A 19,706-nucleotide genomic window follows, 5' to 3' on the forward strand; every position below is an offset into this window, starting at 1 on the left:
ACAAGGGTTCTGCTGCAGATGAAATAAGTGGCCTCGTGTCGCCTCGCACACACATAACTACATCACACCGAGGCAACAATCCCATTTCCAAAAGCCATGTGAAATAGATGCGTCAACACAAAAACGAAGGGAGAGAGGGAGAAAGAGAGAGAGAGAGAGGGAGAGAGGGATGGGGGTTGGAGGAGATCCTGAGAGGAGGATTGAAGGAAAAAGGGGGAGATGGGTGGAAGGATAAAAGATGGATTAAGGTTGTGTTTCAGATTGGCAGGAGCGGGTTGTATGTGCGGCATGTGTGTATTTAATGTGTATGTGTTTAGTGCGAACAGTAAGCTGAGAGATGTGCGACTTTATTTGTTACAATGTTTTTTTTTTTTCCAGCAGCCTGCCATTCCCCATGTCTCAGAAGGAAAAAGCCTTCTTACCGAACATACTTATCTGTGTGTGTGTGTGTGTGTGTGTGTGTGTGTGTGTGTGTGTGTGTGTGTGTGTGTGTGCAAACCCCCTTACATGTGATAATGACAGCTGTAATGCCTGTCTGATATCTACTCAGCGCTGGGACTTCAGTTGCATGTTTGTGTCTGTTTGTGTGTGTGTGTTTGTGTGTGTACCTGAAACATGCACTTGGGATAGACACGCTTTAAAAGCTCTTTGTGTGAACACAGGAACGTATCAGAGAGGGATAATCTTTAACGGGTGTGTGTGTGTGTGTGTGTGTGTGTGTGTGTGTGTTTGTGTATGTGCACACAGAGGGAACACTGTGTGATGAATGGTCTATGACAGGTGTTGGGGATGAGATCTCCAATTATCACACTTTAATACCTTTTTTCCTGTTCACACATAAACACACACCTCACTGTGGTGAGCATTGAGGAGAGAAAATGTAGTGAGCAGAAGAGTCCAAAAAGGAAAGAAAAATGAGAGAGCTTTTATATTTGTGAACATTTAGGGTTTTTAGCATTGCTTAACTCAAATAAAGTGATTATTTTAACCTCCAAAATAAAAGCTTGGACTAAATTACTGGACAGTTTTTCTCACACAAATAAAGGTCGGCCCTAAAAAATGAGGAAAAAGAGGGAAAAATCTAGATTACTCACATCCATTACAGCGGTTTTCATGGTAAAGAAAACACTTATTTTTCATTGGCTGGCGAGTCATTAAGTCATTCATGTTAAAATCATATAAAAGGAAACCTCAAACTAAAACATTAACACTGCAAGCTATATTAATGTGGGTAACCATAGTAACAGTAGTTTTGCTTGATTTGTGAAAATACAGTAAGAGATTCAGGAAAAGGGGAGGAAACACTTTTCTACTTTGGTTTGTGGCTTTGCTCCATGATTTTTTTTCAATTTCAAGACCCCTTCTACAAGTCAATTTCCATCAATATGACAATAAATTTGTGCAATAATGCTCTTAGATTTTATTTTAAATAGTTTGATTCACGTCCTGATTCCCTCTCGGCCACTTGAAGGTTTTTAACATGAAACAGATCGAGGAGCAAAGAGACACAACAGAACATTAACAGAAACTGAATGGAACAGAGATGTTTTACTAATATATTTACTAATATATTTATATTCTGGGGCTCTGCTGGAGTATTTTGATTTACAGATAAAAAAAATATTTATCTCATACTGGCCCTCGGTTCAGCCTCTGTCTGAAACAGGTCGTTTTAGCTCCTGTCTCTTTAAGGCCCGCCTCCCCGATGAGCCCACTCTGTTCTGATTGGCCAACTTCAGTTCCAGAGGCTATTTAAACAAGCAGTAGTGGTGATTTCACTTATTTTTCTTGAAATATAAACTTCTCAAATATATTGGTACATGTTCCAACCTGAATAAGATCAGAAATATGAGAGTGGACAACGTGAACAACTTTAGCAACAAAGGCTACAGAACATACTGCCATTTGTGCAAACAATTGGTTCAGAGCAAGTTGAAGCCCTGGCTTTTGTCTTGCAGGGAGCATTTTACATACGTCCACCTCAAGTTTTGAAACTTTGACCATGTTTAACATAGACATCCAACATCATAACAGTATAACAATAACAGAAAATCACAAATAGTATGATTTGTCTCCTTTGGTTCTCTTTTTATGTTGAGAAAAATAAAAGTCCTAGCCACCATCTGAAAATTTAAAGTAGAGACAGATAATAGTGTGTGTTTCTGTGTGTCTTCCCTGGAGTTTTTCTGCTTTCTCGTCTCACAGGTTTTTATGGATCATGGTTGCGGTAGTCCTGCTTAACACCCACACCTACTATTATTATTATTATTATTATTCATATTTCTATTATTATTATAGTTGTTATTGTTATTATTGTTGTTGCTGTGCATCTCTGTGTGCGTCTCTATCTCTCCCCTCCCCTCCCTCCCCCTCCTTCTCTTTCAACCCATCCAAGGCAGATGGCCGCCCACCTAGAGCCTCATTCTGCTTGAGGTTTCTTCCTGTGAAAGGGGAGTTTTTCCTCGCCGCCGCCGCCAAGTGCTTACTCATGAGGGAATGTCAGGTACCTGTAAATTAAAGAGTACAGTCTTGACCTGCTCTATGTGAGAACTGTCTTGAGATAACTTCTGTTGTGACTTGGTGCCACATAAATAAAACTGACTTGACTTGTGTATGTGTGTTTGTGTTTTTGCAGATGGAGGCATGTTTACATAAGAGCTGATCTCAACACACTTTCATTTAAACATTTGCACAGATGGACACATGAACCAGTACATATGAACATGTGCATGCACACGCACACACACACTCACGCACACACACACATACACAGTGTCATCATCATCAAAGTTCAGTCTCCCTCGCCGCCTTCCTGTCATCCTTCTCCAGTTGAAACCTCCCTGTCATGAAGCAGTGGAGCCGCCTTTCATTTTTCTCGCCCTTCCCCCTTTGATCACTCTGTATCTGCCGCATCAGCAAGGTGCCAGGCAGCACAATGACATCATCTAATGGAGACAGCGCAGGAAGACTGACACTATCCTCTGCCTGTCAATCATTATCACCGCCCGCTAGGAAAGCTGTGTTTGTCTGCAGCTGTGACTGATTGATGGACAGGTGTGTGAGCCCCGTCCAACACATGCCGACACACACAAACACATGTTTGATTGCACTATATTTTTATTCTGAAATGAATCCTAACCATTACATTTTTTGCACTGAATAGTATCTGTTCAATATCTGCTAAATAAGCCTGTTTAAGGCAATTTATTTAAATTATGTAATGTGTTGCTGTGCTTAGAGTTTATGTTTTTTTTAACTGAAAATAAACATAAATGTAAAGTCAGTTCAATTCAATACAACTTTATTCATCCTTCAACAGCAATTCAAACAGCAAACCGGTCAATGAATACACACACTCATAATAAAAAAGAGAAAAAACACTATTAATCACAAAGCTATAAGCTAAAAAAAACATGGTGTTCTAGTTATAAATACACGAATTAAAGAATATATACACAAACATTTAAAAAAAAAAGGTGCTGGCAGGATTTTAGCTGGATTTTAACAATAACAGAGTTTGTTTTCTTTGGGGCGGCTGTGGCTCAGGAAGTAGAGCAGGTCGTCCACCGGCCGCAGGGTTGGCGGTTCAACCCCCGGCTCTTCCTGTCCATGTGTCGACACGTCCTTGAGCAAGACACTGAACCCCAAGTTGCTCCCGATGGTCAGGCCGGACCATCAGTGTGTGAGTGTGAGTGTGTGAATAGATGAATGAGAGACAAATATTGTAAAGCCCTTTGTATGTTAAGGTGCTATATAAGTGCAGCCCATTTATCATTCTTTTCCTGTTTCTTCCTATAGAAACTCACTGCTTGTGCTGCTGTGGAGCCTGACTGATAAAAACTTTTCTTTACCAGTTTTTCAAGCAACATATTTTTGTATAACTCAACAGATACTTGTAGTTTTTCCTCTGTAATTAATATTTTAATGTAATTTTTTTAACAACTCACCTTAACTTACGCTGGTTGCTGTTGGAGATACATGAACACCAGGCAGACATGCAGCATAACCAGATCAGTGTTATTCATCTCCCTCAGAACGTATCACTACTTTCTGCCCTTATTTGACATTTTCACTCCGGTTCTGGTTGCATATTTTCTGCAAGTCAATTACCTGCCTGAAGAGGATATTTGTGCATGTGAAGAAGTGAGCTGTTGTACAGGTAAGACAACATGCAAGTCTTATCTTTTTGTTTGCTAGTCTGCTGACAACACATGTATTACATTGGATAAGTGTTAATATTCTGGTGCTCTGGCACTAATTTGGTGGCCTGTATCATCTGCTTTTTACAAACGTGTGTTTAAAATTCTTTCTAAAAGTCTTTATACTGCAGCAGTTTGTATCAAAAGAACAACTCATTCTGTAAAATACAAAAATCTTGATAATAGTGGCCACTGACAAAATGCTTAATGCCAACAAAACAGTAAAAAATATTCTTATGGTAGGAGAAACAGAATATTTCTGCTGTTTTGTTAGTAACTAACCGCAGCTATAGACTGAAAATCACTGATGACTGTCACTGAATGGGGCCTTTGAAACCATAAGATGGAATTTTCTTGTGTGCGTTCGTTCCTGCTCATGTGTTCGCAGTGTTTGTACAGTTCTGTATGTTTTCACAGAAAGCGCGTGTGTGTGTCGCGTGTGGCCTGTGTGTGTGTTCTGGTTGGATGACCGTCACAGGCTCATGAACTAGCCGTGATCCATGCTGGTGCGTACAGTATGTTTACACATGGTGTGTGTGTGTGTGTGTGAGAGTGTAAATGTGTGTGTATATTTGTCATGAGCTGGGAGTTGTGCCCCGGTTCGGAGCTCCACTGGCGGGGTGGTCAGACGTCCTGCAGGGCCTGTGGCTCCGCGGTCTGACCTGGAGAATGTTCCAGATCTCTGAAGATGCACTATCCGTAGAGGATACGCTTGCGTATCTATGTGTGTGTATGTGTGCGTGCGTGTGTTTGTGTGTGTATTTCACTGATTAGTCTGAAAAGCTGCTTATTGATGCACTGGTTAATGATGTTCCCAAGACGACACAGACAGATAGACAGATGAGGAAGAGGAGGAGGGTTTGTGACAATAATAATCTACGAGAGAGAGAGAGAGGGAGAGAGAAGAAGAGCACAGACATGTAAAATATTCTTTAATATTTTTGTTCTCAGCCAGTAAAAAGCAGGAGAATTTTTTTTTTTTATTTGTAGTTTCTTTGGGCAATGACAACAACAATCAATCAAAAATAATAGCAAAAATAATAATAACACAGTTTTTAAATCCTCTTCAAGGTTGATTGACAGCAGCTCTGTGCATTTTAAACAACAAATTTTTTTTTATTAAAGTGAAATAAAATATATTATTAATCTTTTCATGGACAAGAGCAATGTGTAAAACCCCAATATATAAAACATAAACTTGAAATATTTTGATTATGAACTAATAAAATAAAAAATGAACTAAAGGTGAAAAATAACCAGAGCTCATACAATATGCAGTGCAGTCTTTGTTTAGTATTCTACAAGCATTGCTAACTTACTAACATATTCAAGAAAATATTTCTATATTTCTATACTGGGGGTCGGCAACCTGACACACAGGCCCACGGTGGCATGCTAGGCCATTAACATTTTTTAATATAAAATATAGCCTAATGGTGAACCAGACAAACAATGTGATTTAAAATAATACTGAAATAATTATTTTGTCTGCAAATTCACCGCGCACACAATTGACATGGTGTATCTTACCCCTCCTCCCCCTTCCTCTGATCTGCCGATGAGTGCAGCGTTACAGCGGTAGTGAAAACCTTGGATAGCTAGCTAGCTTTCTTTTTTTGCTTTATTTTAAGAACAACTGAACTGAACACAAGCAAAAAAAAAAAGTAGGTTGTCTAATATTCGCCTCTTATGTTCTTCAGGGATATCACAGGCCACCTCAACAAGTTCAACCTACAGCTGCGAGGCGCGGGCCAGACAGCGCTGGCTCTGTTTGATGCATGGACGGCAGTCGTGGCGAACGTTGGAGTCTACTCACGGGACTTTCAAAGTGAAACCTTTCATTACTTCAAACACCTGAAGGAGCATCAAACCGTCAGCGGTGATGACGTCAGCGTGTACATGCGAGAGCTGGAGTCGGTGTACTGTGCCAGATTCCAGGACTTCCAGCAACAAGGCCCATTGTTTCCTTTTTTTTTTGATAAACCCAGAACACTTGAAGGAGAACAGCATGTCTCTGTTTCAGTGGATGGGGGACTGAGGAGTTTGAAATGCGGCGGATTGAACTCAACACATCCTCACTGTGGGCTTCTAAATTCACGCAGATGCGTAAAACACTGCAAACTGCCGACATGGATCAAGGGGCCTCCATCCTGGCCTGTTGGGAGAGCCTGCAAGAGAGGTTTAACTGTCTGAAGATGGTGGCCTTCGCGTTTATTTCAGCATTTGGATCCACATATATGTGTGAACAGATATTCTCACATATGAAGTCAATTTTGAATCCAACACGCAGTTGAATGACTACGGACCGTTCAGAGACGTGTGTCCAACTGAAAGACTCCAAATACGGACCAGAGATCACACAGCTCAGTAAAGGAAAGCAGGGACAAGCGTCGCGTTAGATTGGTAAGATTGAATTTATTTTCTTTTGTGCCCTAATAATTTCATACATTTGCACAAATAATAAAGTAAGTGTGTGTGTGTGTGTGTGTGTGTGTGTGTAGAGTGCGGATCTTTTAAGAATCTAGATGGGGAGAAAAGCAGCAGCAGTAAATAAATAAATAGATAAATGCTCATTACTAAAATGAACTGGCACTTGAGTTTGTGATTTTTTTTTTTTCAACATTGTTAAGTTGTACGGGACATCCAAAAGGTTGCCCACCCTGTTCTACACAATCCAATCTGGACACACCCCTTGGGCAGAGGTTGGTCTGCCTCCAGTCACTAGAAGGAAGTGGTCGACGTCTACAAGAGTTATTATGCTTAATTTGGCTTTGTTAAGTATTTTTAGGCATTTCGTGTGAGTGTTTGAGTGTGCAGAATTGACAGGAAATGAGAGGAGAGAGAGATGGGCAATGACATGCAACAAAGATCCCCGGCGGCGTCGAACCGGGACGTTTGCTTTGTTAATTATTATCACTAGTATGACCAGTATACAGTATCCTTTTAACCTAATCAGTCACTGTATTTCCAGTGAATCTAAAAATACCCATCACACTTCAAAATCATACTGTATTGATATAATCATAATTATATTAATGACTATTTGTCATCAGAAAACTTTGTATTCAATGACAATATTCAGTTTATATAAAATACATCTAATTAACTGCAGTTCTCTTTATTGGTTAAAATAACAGACATCCTTAATGTACCTTAAATATATAATATAACAATCATATCACATGTTTCAATGGGGGTTTTCCTTCTAATTCTGTGACCTCATTTTTCATTTGGAACATAAATCTTAGTAATGATAGTAAAGTAATGATTAGTCTTACTTTGTATTAACACAAAAAATCAGCATATGAACTATACTTAAAGGAGTTTGATGATGATATAAGATATTTGGGCCCAGACAACAAATTTAGCTGCTTGTTTTACAAACAATGTAATGCAAGACAATTAGAAAAGAACATTCAAAATAGATATTTTCTACTGTCTTTTTTTGTTTTGTTTTACTGCAGTTTGTGTCTGTTCTTTCTTTCTATTTCTGTGCCCAAATTTACATCTTGTTTTATCTGGACACACTGTATCAGTGTCTGAGCTCTGAATGACGTTGCTGTCATCACTGAATAAATTCTAAGGCCATTAAATATCTACACTGCCTTAACCATCAACTGACAATTGTACCAGCTTGAGCTAGAATATTATAAATTTCAGGAAGGCCTCTGACACTAAACTACATACAATAACAAAAGAATCCATTGAAACATGAAACAGAGGTTCTTCTGCTGGTAAGCCACTGAAAAAGGTTAGTTTAAAAAAAAAAAAAAAACAGTCTTTGGGAGGATTTTTGGGCCTAACGTACTTCACCTGATTTTTCAACAAGATAGCACAGGGATGAGGAAAACATTAAAGGGATATTCCTGCTGTATGTGTTTACATCTCTCTCTGTCTTGCAGTTTGGAGACACTGCTGTCTTTGATTGAATGTTACCTCTTATTGTTTAAACCCTCCCGGGCGCTATAATCCTCAGTTTCTGCGCGTGTGTTTACATGTTTGTCTGTCTACACGGGTTCGTATCAGTCGGTACATGTGTGTTCATGTATGAAACTCTGTGTGTTGTTGCCGTATAGTCCCTCGGTGGCTGTTCCCCTTGCTGTAGACGCCTGTTCTGGCGATAGCATTGTCTCCATGTCCAAAGACCTGCCGGCTGCCCTATTCCACCACGTCTTTATCATGCTAATACAGAGAAAGAAGGAACGAGGGAGGAGGGAGAGGCGAGGAGAGGGACCGAGAGAAGGGAGAGGGAACGATAGCTCGACAAACAGCTAGAGAGAAGAGGTAATCTTTCCCCTCCTCTCTCTCTCTCTCTCTGTCCTCATCTCTTCATTCTCATCACCTCCTCCATTCTCTCTATCCCCCTCTACTTCCTTTTCTTCTCGTCCCCACACCCTCTTCATCTGCCGCTTTCTTATCTTCCCCCCTTACTTCTTTGATAATCCCTCTGAACATTGTCTTCATAATTACACACAACAATGATTCCCATCCTTGCAAGAGAAATGTGCGCTGTGCATGGAGAATATTTCATAGATGAAGACCAGTGTGTGAATTAATAACTTGGGTCTCTCATATAGGGTTGTATCCGTGTGTGTGTGAATGTGTGTGTGTGTGTGTGTGTGTGTGTGTGTGTTTGATGGGGGAGCACATAGAGCCCAGTGTTGTTTTAACACGACTGTTACATTATGCATGCTGACAACCTTGCCTGTCCCCATTAAAGGCCCATCTTGTTTCCCCATTATATCTGGTTTCTCTGTTAATAGAGCTCTTTGTGTGGCACTTCCCTTTATACTGGGGGTGTTACAACAGAAAGGTCAGCCCCCGTACAACCTGCCACACTGCTGCGGCTCGCACGAGGCCCCGAATGACGACTATTCAACTCATTACAGCCCTGTTTTTGGGAGGAGGTGTTCACCATCTTTTCTTCAGTCTTGTGCACATATTGATTTTTCTTTCTTTCTTTCTTTCTAGACATACTTTATAAAGGGTTTACAACTTGTAGCTGTTGGTAATAAACCATTTATTGCTGCTTTATACATTAGTAGTTGTCAATTATTAAGGACGACTGTTGGTTGTGAAAACCTCACTTGGCTCCAGTATAACTTTCTTTGTTTTTAGCTCTTTAGTTAATCAGAAAGACCTTCCAAATGGCAAATTTATCTCCTATGAAATATATTTATATACTTCAAAGGGCTATAAATGAGGATTGTTGGGTGTTACAAGGTAATCTACATACATACAGGATGTGATTGGCCAGTGTAGCACCTTACCAGACGACATTACATTGCGATGTGGTAAAAGCTGAGCATGGCTCAATTTTTTTGACCCCTGTGCTTTTCCCTCCAGTATTTTATGTACTCTATGTCCTTTTTATGTCTTTGCTTCTGCTTTGCATGTTTCAATTATTGTCTAATATTGCAGTACAGTGTTGTGTTATTCAGTCCATATATCTAATAACATTAATATTCCCCATTTCATTGCTTTGCATATCTTGTGTTTGTCTCTGTGTTGCATATATAATATAATGCTCAGTATATATAAATTTTTACTAACATTAATATTCTCTTTTCTTTTTTATTATTTCTCTGCATGCTTATAAATTATCTCAATGACTTTGTATTTTTAAATTTTACATTCTTTTTTAGGGTGACTACAGATGAAAAATATCTAAAATAATCTTGGCTGAATATGGTGGTTTACAACAATGTTTATTAATGTGCACTGTCCTTGTTAAATAAACCAACAAATAAAATTTAAAAAACAGTATCCTATGGGCCAGAACCACCAATTCATCCATGCAGTGGTCTCATTGAAATGAGTGATGGGGCTGCGTATCTGCATTTTCATGCAGTGCTCTTGTCTGTCTGAACACGGCCTTGAGGTTAGAAAAATATCTAAGTCAAACTTGTCCCACCTCATGCTTCAAGTAAACGTTAACTTTTTCAATATTTAGCACTGACTCGTCCTAACATAACCATAAAAATCTTAATTGTGCTTTAGTTGCTACAAGTAGACAAAAAAGTGAAAAGTGTGCAAATACATTCAATATAAAGGTGTAATGTTGATAAAAAATAATGTCATATAAGCAGCATTACATTTAAAACATACTGTATCGGCTAATGCAAACTATAAGAATGTAAGTAAGTTTCACCACTTACCTTCTGGAAAATAGCAACAGAACATGAAGACAAAAATCTATTTATTAAGAACTTTTTACATTTACATCAGCAAACTTGATGGACTATTAGTCAAGTCAAGTTTATATGTAGAGCACAGTATCATACAGAAGCAATTCAAAGTGCTTTACAGAGTGATAAAACAGTAAAAAAATTGATTAGGACATAATTATTACAGCGGAAGTACCCTTTATACTTACATTTCATTCATAACTGCAGGTCTGATTGTTTAATTTAAAGTGAGAAGCTCATGACCATCTCTTGCTTTACCGTCCAATAAGCCATCGAGCCTGGAGTTATAGATGTTGCAAATCATTAATAAAGTGTCATGAGTTTCTTTGTAATAACTAATCAGATCTGCAGTTATAAATGTTGGTATGTTTCACCCCTCCATCTCATCATTCAGAAGCAGAACGGATAAAATATGAAACCTTACAAATTCCCAAATGAAATAAAGCCACAACCATGAATCGTTCCTTATTTTAGTACCCATAATTCTGTGGGTTTGAGGCATGTTTGGACACTTCCATCCAAATTCTGTCATGACTAGAAAAATGAAGTATGTAAGTAAGTGTGATTATATTTGCATGGAATCCATCAAGCGGTTTAACGTAGCTACTACTTAGAAAATCCTCCATCATCACAAACGCTCTGAAATGACTTCATTATAATAACGGCATGAAATAATATCCCGCTCCTGCTGCCATCTTTTCTCTTCACTCCCTTCTCTTTTCTTTCTACTGCCTTTTGGGTTTTTTTTTTTCTTCTCTCTTTCTCTCTCTCTCTGGTACCTTTTTGACCTCCTCCCCACTTCTTCCTTCTCCCTCTCTCATCTGAGTCCACTGTGTGCAGGCCTCTGCCAGTGATCCATGGACGGTAATGGCCATTCCTGCTGCTCCCACAGCACACACCATTACTACTGGAACACCCAGATGGAGAGCGACAGACGGCGAGGGAAAGAGAGAGAAAGACTGAGAGGAAGAAAGAAAAAAGAGACAAGAGCACAGTAAGATGGAAAGAGACCCTGACAGAGAGGGAATATTTAGTCAAAAATAATGAAACTAGAAGCATAGTGGCATGTGTGTATGGTGCATGGATGTGTGTATGTGTGTGTATGTGTGAGAGTGTATAGATCATTTCATGGTGAGGATTAGAGAGGGTCAGGTAAGATATCTTGTTTCCTGTGACCTGCTCATCGCAAGGTTTCCCACACTCATCACTTCACTCTATCACATCCCTCTAGCTGAGATATAAAACATATAGACATTGTTTCTCCCGACCCCAAACACACACACGCACGCACACACACACTTACATCACACACTTCCCATACCTTCATATGCTGCTGAGCTGTAAATCCAAATTATCTCCAAATACCTCATTCATACTCTCATCTATCTGTCTGTGTGTGTGTGTGTGTGTGTGTAATGTTATAGTCCTGTCATCCTGAAAACACGAGAGATGTGTGTGTTTCCTGTAACTCACTGTGGGTTATGATAACAACCGTTTCTCCTGTCAACAGCCCATAATGTCAGATTTACAGGGTTGCCCCCGGTAACCAGCCGGGCTGAGTGATTCTACAGCATCTGTCAGAGTTAGAGAGGCCCATCTATCACACACACATGCACACACATACACACACACACATATCTAATGTATCTCTCACACAAATTTTCAGTGTAACAGGGATACAATGTCAGCATAAATTATCCAACAGCCCATCATGGAGACATCACCACTGCACCTTTTTCTTTCTCTCTGCTTCAGTTTAAGACTGTCCTCTCAAGAAAAATGACAGCATTGATCAACTAGTTTGTTAATCTCAAAGGGGACATATTATGGTTTTTGCTATTTTCTGTTATTTATATACTATTATGATGTCAGATGTCCATGTTAAACATGTCAAAGTTCCAAAACCTGAGGTGAACGTATGTAAAAATGCTCCCTGCAAATCAAAAGACAGGGCTTCAGCCTGCTTTGAACGCTCCATTTGCAATGTTTTTTCTGCTTCCTGACGAGCTTGTAGCACATGCCCATAAACTGAGGTCCGTTCTGTAATGTTTCTTGCCAAGGTCGTCAATGTTGTCCACCCGCATATTTCGGATCGGAGTCAGGCTTGAAAATCTATGGATGTGTTTGAGAAGTTGTCATTTTGAGTAAAGAATGAGAAAAAGAAGTGAAATTTTATGTAGCCTCCAGAACTGCCAGAAGCTGGCCGACACACAGATTCCCATCAGGCCAATCACAACAGAGGGAGTTCATCGGGAGGGAGGCCTTAAAGAGACAGGAGCTAAAACAGCCTGTTTCAGACAGAGGCTGAACTGAGGGGCTGCATAAAGGACTAGTGTAAGATAAATAAGGAGTTTTTGGACTGTAAATCATACAAAATATTCCAGTAGAGCCCCAGAATATAAATATAGTCCTGGAAATGTGAAAGGAATGATATGTCCTCTTTAAAACAACCTACTGTATGTTCTTGCTGTTTCTGACATCATCAGCAAGGACATAAGCAATCCACGCATTTTATTTGCAACTATTGACAATCCTCCCTCTCAAATTGCACCTGAACTCCTTTCAGTAGATGACTGCAATGAATTTGCCTCCAGTTTTTAGCAACAAAAAAGGAGTTTAGTAGAAGCATTTTCCCTTTATCATTGAAAGTCAAAGACAGTGGCATACAGCTACCGCAGTTCTGGTCAGTTGATTATAAAACATAGTAAGGCAACTTAATTCATCCACTTGCTCATTAGACCTGCATTAGACATTAGATCTAACCTCATTAGATATGCTCAAGTTTCTTTAAACTTGTTTTTAATTGTCTATTGAAGTACTCAAGTGAACATGTCGCTTTTAACTGGTAACTTCCCAAATGAGCAAAAAACAGCTAGCCTCTTGTTAAAATAAGTAAACTCTACTCTTACGGATCTATAGTTAATCTCTCCTTTCTTGGAAAGATTATTGAAAACGCTGTTTTTAATCAACTTAACTGACTCCAAATCAGGTTTCCAGGCCTACCATAGTACTGAGACTGTTCTCGTTAGAGTTCTGAATGATATTTGCACTAATGCTGACAAGAGAAAAGCTCTGATTTAGTTTTACTCGATCTTAGTGCTGCATATGATACAGTGGACCACAGAATATTGTTAGAGAGGCCACAAAATTGGGTAGGGATTTCTTGGGAAGCTCTAGATTGGATTAAATCCTATTTGGAAAATAGAGATTACTCTGTTGTCATTGGAAACTATACATCTGCAAAAGTAGAAATGACCTGTGGTGTTCCGCAGGGGTCAATTTTAGGTCCTCTTGTTTTTAATCTGTATATGCTCCCTCTAAGTCATATTATTTGTAACAATATCACTGCATATCAAAGTTACGCTGACGACACTCAAATTTATGTAGAGCTCATGCCTAATGACCACAGCCCACTAAGATCTTTGCTGCAATGTATCAAATAAAATCAATATCTGGATGCACCAAAGTTTCCTCAAACTAAAAAGATAAAACCAAAACAGGAAAGAGTGGTTGTGATTAAACACCTTACAACTTCATCTTATAATTCCTGTTCCACCTCAAGAAATCGGGGTGTTATACTAGATTCAGACCTCAGTTTTAGCAGTCACTCAATAAAAGGCTGATTTTAATTGTGAAATCAGCCTTTTATCACTTAAAAATATTACCAGAATCATAGACTTGTCCAGATGTGACCTGTAAAAGCTAATTCACACTTTTGTTTTTGTCAGACTGGACTACTGTAACACTCTGTTCTTGGGTCTCCCAAAGAAAACTTTAAAAAAATTACAACTCATCCAGAATGCTGCAGCAAAGGTGCTTACCAGAACAAAAAAAGCTGAATATATCACACCTATTCTTAAAACCTTGCATTGTCTTTCAATCCGTTTAAGAATCCATTTTAAAATCCTCTTACTTGTTTTTAAATCAGCCAACGGCTTTGGCCCTAAATACATTTCTCAAATGCTAATTCCTTATGAACCCACTAGAACCCTCAGATCACCAGGGACCGGTCTATTAGATGTCCCTCAGGTTAACACTAAGCATGAGGGAGCAGCTTTCAGTTATCAAGCTGCCTACTACTGGAATCAGCTTCCTGAAAATTTAAGACAGGCCCCATCTGTAGATACATTTAAATCCAGACTTAATACTCACCTGTTCCCCAAAGCCTTTGACTGAACACTAACTTAGACCTCAGCACGGTCAATGTAAGTGCTTTTATTACTGGACGTGTTTGATGTGCTTACATTATCATGGTTTTATATGTGTTTTATGTGTTTACAATTGTGTTTTAATGTCTATCATGATTTTACATGTGTGTCTACATGGTTTTAATTTTCAGTTTTACATGTTTTAATTTAATTTGATGGTTTTAATAGTTATTTTATTATCCTCACATGAGTGTTTTTATTTAATAACTCTAATTGTTCTTTTTATTTTATTTTCTGTAAAGCACTTTGAATTCCCCCGGGTGTGAAATGTGCTGTATAAATAAAGTTGCCTTGCCTTGTTTTGATTTGTGTCAAAGCAGGAAGTAATGTAGCGTTCTTGTAGTGTTGCAAAAACCTGGAGGTGAAATAACTGAAATATTGCTCCAAAAATGGTCACTGATCAAACCTATTGAGGTTTTTGGAGGTAGGAGTTGACTTTCAGAAATAACAACTCCTGAATTGACATATTTCTTTGATTGCCTGCAAGTGATGTTGATGGAACAGATGCTGCGACAGTCACTACTGATTGGTTCGGGCAAAATAACTCCCTCTGCCAAACTGTAATCGGCTAAAATGAAAACCATGTCAGTCTAAATAATCAAGTGTAAAAAAGGCAATTTAGTCTGATTATCAGGCGATGTGGAAATCATCCTGTTGCTTATTGAAGTTTGGCAAAAGTTAAATAAAAATGTTTTTGTCTTTTTTCCTTTCTTTCTTTTCTAACCTCCTCTCATTCACAAACCCTTGTGTCATCATATCATCTTTCTGCCTGCGCTTCTTGAACCAGCTGGCTGTTGGATGCTTCCACGGTATTTAAATGTCATGATCCTGTCATGATTCTGTCTCTCAGACCTAAGATTGTGCAGTGCAACATGTCCCCATCATCACTATAATCCTCAGATTGACAGGTGCATTTTTTACCACCAGCGTTAGACTCCAGTGGGATGTTGTCACTTGATCATGAAAAACAGCTGATGTTGGTTTTCTTTGACCGTACTGGCAATCTTTCCCCAACCGTAACCAAATATTTTTAGTTGCCTAAACTTCACTAGACCTAAAAGTGATACTATCTGTCTTTTAAGTATCAAATATTGACTGTCAGTAGGCCTAAAAGGTGGCTCTGAATAGTCTGTCGCACCTACCTTGATGTAGTCAGACTGGATTCTCAACAGTTACAATAGATTCCAATGCTGACACAGAAACATGGCAAAATAAAACCTGTTAAAAGATATCAAATTGTGCATAGAAACCTCTCAAATCCCTCGTGCAGCATGATCATCTTCTCTGTAGTCAAGTCACATGTTCAGTATGTTCTAAACCTCATAGTTTCTTTGCAAAATATAATACATGCCATTGCCTCCTCTTAGCTTTGCAGCCCCATTGGAAGTATCATATTTAATGATTTATTGGCAAAGCAACATATATTCTGGTGGAGTGGTTAGAAATATTTCTCTGGATGTTTTGACACATTTTTTTTTGCAGTGGCTCTGGGTTGGAATCGATTGTAACGGCTGTGGATCCAAGCTGACCGTTGCTGCTGTCCGCCATGAAGCAGCAACCTACAAACTTTTCAGAGGAACCTTTCAACCCTGCATGTTGTGAGTATTTGATACGTAAAGTGTGTTTCTTTAACTGTAGGGGCATCTATTTAGAAAAGCCTCATATGATTTGTCTTTGGAACGTCCATGTGACTCCTTTTTTGGAATAAAACGTACAAACGACCTATTTTGCTGTTTAGGTGTACAGTAAAGGCTTGTTTTTTTTCTTGCTCAGTCTTCACACTTTTTCCTGTTTCTGTTTCTCCTGTATGGTGTGGTGAAAGGAGTGCAAACTAACCAAGCAGTGAAAGATATGCCTTTCTTCTCCGTTAATGTGATCAAAGCTGTATTTTAACTGTTTTAAATGGGCCTCGCTGGCGGGCGTTTCCACTGATGTGAAACCTGGGGGACATATCAGAGGATGCGATTGTGTACCACATCTACATTCTGACTGTTTAGTTCTTATCACACCACAGTATTCTAGATCTGATCTTGATAGACTATTTTAATTCTTATCATAATAGACTATTTCATGCACTGATGCCTTTCTACTCCTGTGCAGCTGTGATGAGGTATAATTGGTTTGTTATGCTCATATTCTCAGTTTGCCTTGCTGTGCAGCAGACAGATTTTTATTGTGTTTTTTCCTGTTGCCTTTTCTTCTCTTTTGTACTTTTACCATTGTTAAAACAGCAGCGTTGGCCTACTTTTGTCTTTCTTGTTATATCTTCAAACACACTTGTATATGCAGACACACATAGATACACACACACACACACAGAGCAAAGGTTAATATTCGTTCCAGCGGTGACGATCACTGATGATTGTCCATGCTCTGAAGTGCAACTACTGTCTCTTCTAATGTTAAACACACAGTCGGTTACACACACAAACACACACATGTACGAGCAATGAGATGATGTCTTCTGGGTTTTCTGTTGATAAATGTGTCAGCTGGTAATTTCTCACAAAATTAAAACATACTCAGAGGCTGGATGGAAATCACTGAAAGTGTTAAACCTTCAGAGGTCATAATAGAGAACGAAGTGTAGTGTTGTTCCTCATTTTTTCACTTTCACTTCTTCAGCCTCTCTCTCACTTCTTAGCTCGCCTGGGTCGGTATGAGTGATTGTCGGTGATGTCCCTGGAAAGCCTCAGTAAGCAGTTGGAATCAGATTGTACCCTGCAGTGCCTCGGTGTTTCCATTTTTACTTCTCTGCCACTTTTCCTCATCCTCTTCCTCCTCACCTTGATTTTCTATGTAAGGTTTAACCTCAAAATAGTCTGGATCCACAACAACAAGGGGCTTTCTGGTACAGCAGAGCTTTAGACTTAAAATGAAGACTTGAGACTTCTGACTCAGATTTGAAAAAAAAAAAAGTCTCTTTCATGGAAAAAGAAAAAATAAATAAGATGGTGTTAGACACTGTTATTACGGACTCGTCTTGACTGCGCTGAGACTTGACTTGAACTTGCCCTAAAACACTTAAAAACAGATCTGCTCTATGGATTATAATGCTGCAACTGCATGTCCTATTTCTCACTTTATTCAGAAACTTTCAATGGATATCCTTGGAGAAATTAAACAATGTCTTCAGAACAGCGGTCATGTTGATCCAGTTTGAAGCACAACCAAAGGAAAACCTATAATGATTGGCACATTCGTCCAATCAGATGCAGACATCTATATACGTATACGTATATATACACATATATATACATTTTTTTTCTGCAAACTAAAAAATCTACTCATTATTATGGTTTATAGTTGGAGTTGGGTATCTTTGAGTATAAAAAGCAAAAAACATCTTTATTTTCAACAGATTCAGACTTCCATAAACCATCACGTGAGGAGTGATGAGGTATTTTGTGATACTTTATGTTTAAAGGGTAAAATAAAGAAAATCTGAATATTCTCTACTTTTCTGTGTATGATTTTAGTTTAGTTTAGTTTTAGGATTTCAAGACACCACCATTTTACAAAACATGCATCTTCTGGAAATACATATAAAGTGTTTGCGCTTTAATCTGAGCTGGACTTTGTTGTTTGAGCATTTACAGGGACTCCATGTGCAGCAACAATCAACAGCACACACAACCCTTATATACCCTCCTGGTAACTAATTCAAGTGGACTAGACCACTAAAGAGGGAGTTCATTATATACATATAGTACACACAGCCTCACAATTTGGCAAAATAAATATCTACATTTGATAAAGTTTTGCTCACAAATCAATATGGAATCACAGATGAACTATATGTTTAACCATTAATGTCAGGAAAAAACTTTTTTTTCCCAAACAAACACAGTGTACTCCCCTCTGCTTCTCAAACATGGTAGAACCAGGAAGTATAAATAGACGTGAGATTGTCTTTAGACTCTTTTGCCTGAAAACCAGGAAGCAGGTGAGTAGCAAAGGTAAGACAACACACACATTGATAGCATGTTAGCATGTTAGCATGTGCTTGGTAGATGAAGCCTTGTTGAAGCATTAAATTTTTTTACACAGAGTACTTCCATAACTTGTGCTGTGAGTGAATGCTAGTAGACTAAAATAATGTCAGGATAAATACTTGAATGGATCAAATCAGATCGAAATATTTACAAACTGGAGAAAATGTGTGTTCGGCTGCCGGCCCTGTCTCAACACACGTCACGTCTACTACAAACATACTGTAGTAGACGTGATCACACATCAAAAAAAATGTTTCTGAGTACATCCTGAACTACTGCAGTTTCAAATGTAATTGATGTAATGTAAAGCAATCAAATGTGAGCGATACATGCTTTGATACAGAGCTTCTGTGGAAACTGCCCTCCCTACTTGACACATGCTTTGAAGCTCCAGTATCAGATGTATCATCACTAGTGTTAGTAGTGCTTAGCGTACCATCAAACAATAGACAGACTGCATAGCTGCTTGTGGTACCAGCCCAAATGCTCATTCATGTTTCATGCTTTGTGTGGGACTGACTTTCTTTCTTTTTCTTAATAAATAAAATTTAAATGAGTGACTATGGATTCAACCTGAAAGTAGGTTTACTCTACAATTAATATGTTCATAGTTTTATGAAACAACAAGGATTGAATTTTATCTAAATACTCCAAAACAGGAGTAGTAATTAAAGGTGACCTTTGTAACATTTGAACAAATAGTAAGTCGCCAACTGCAATGCACTTTTCTCTGGCTAATTCCTCCCATGTCGCACAAGTGCAAACATTACATGGAAGAGAGTCTTCATCACATACATATCGTTTTCATGCAGTTTTTACATTTAGCTGCATCTTTACTTTTGTGTTTTTTGTGAAATGTACTCACACTTTTTTGAGTTCTCGCTCCAGCCCCTGCATAACTGGTGAAGGCAACGTCAACAAGTTCTCATAATTTATTAGTGCTTTCTAAATAAACAATATGACCTTTCCAACCTTGAGGTGTTTTTTAATCTGCCACCTGGTTATTTATTTGTCTCTAAAAGTACTTGGTTAATTTTTGGAGTAAAAACATGGTCATGGTTAAAAGAAACCAACTTTGGTAGACCGAACAGGAACCACAGTTTTCCAATCCAACTT

At 38.7% G+C, this 19,706-nt stretch overlaps 2 long non-coding RNA genes across 4 annotated transcripts; both read left to right on the plus strand.

Annotated features, from left to right (window-relative positions):
• The first annotated feature begins 2,363 nt into the window (after nt 1-2,363).
• Nucleotides 2,364-6,820, plus strand: LOC137180590 (uncharacterized). Of its 3 annotated transcripts, none has more exons than XR_010928011.1 (4): nt 2,364-2,503; nt 2,636-4,159; nt 4,617-4,705; nt 5,900-6,820. It is a non-coding gene; the product is annotated as an uncharacterized lncRNA (long non-coding RNA). The 3 variants fall into 3 exon arrangements; XR_010928010.1 differs by having other exon boundaries at nt 2,636-3,682; nt 3,799-4,705; XR_010928009.1 differs by having other exon boundaries at nt 2,636-4,705.
• A 3,421-nt stretch (nt 6,821-10,241) lies between these two features.
• LOC137180591 (uncharacterized) lies at nt 10,242-18,018 on the plus strand. The gene is made up of 3 exons (XR_010928012.1): nt 10,242-11,381; nt 16,078-16,193; nt 17,240-18,018. It is a non-coding gene; the product is annotated as an uncharacterized lncRNA (long non-coding RNA).
• The last annotated feature ends 1,688 nt before the right edge of the window (nt 18,019-19,706 follow it).

Source organism: Thunnus thynnus, chromosome 3, assembly GCF_963924715.1.
Source record: "Thunnus thynnus chromosome 3, fThuThy2.1, whole genome shotgun sequence".
In the NCBI taxonomy this organism is placed as follows: Eukaryota; Metazoa; Chordata; class Actinopteri; order Scombriformes; family Scombridae; genus Thunnus; species Thunnus thynnus.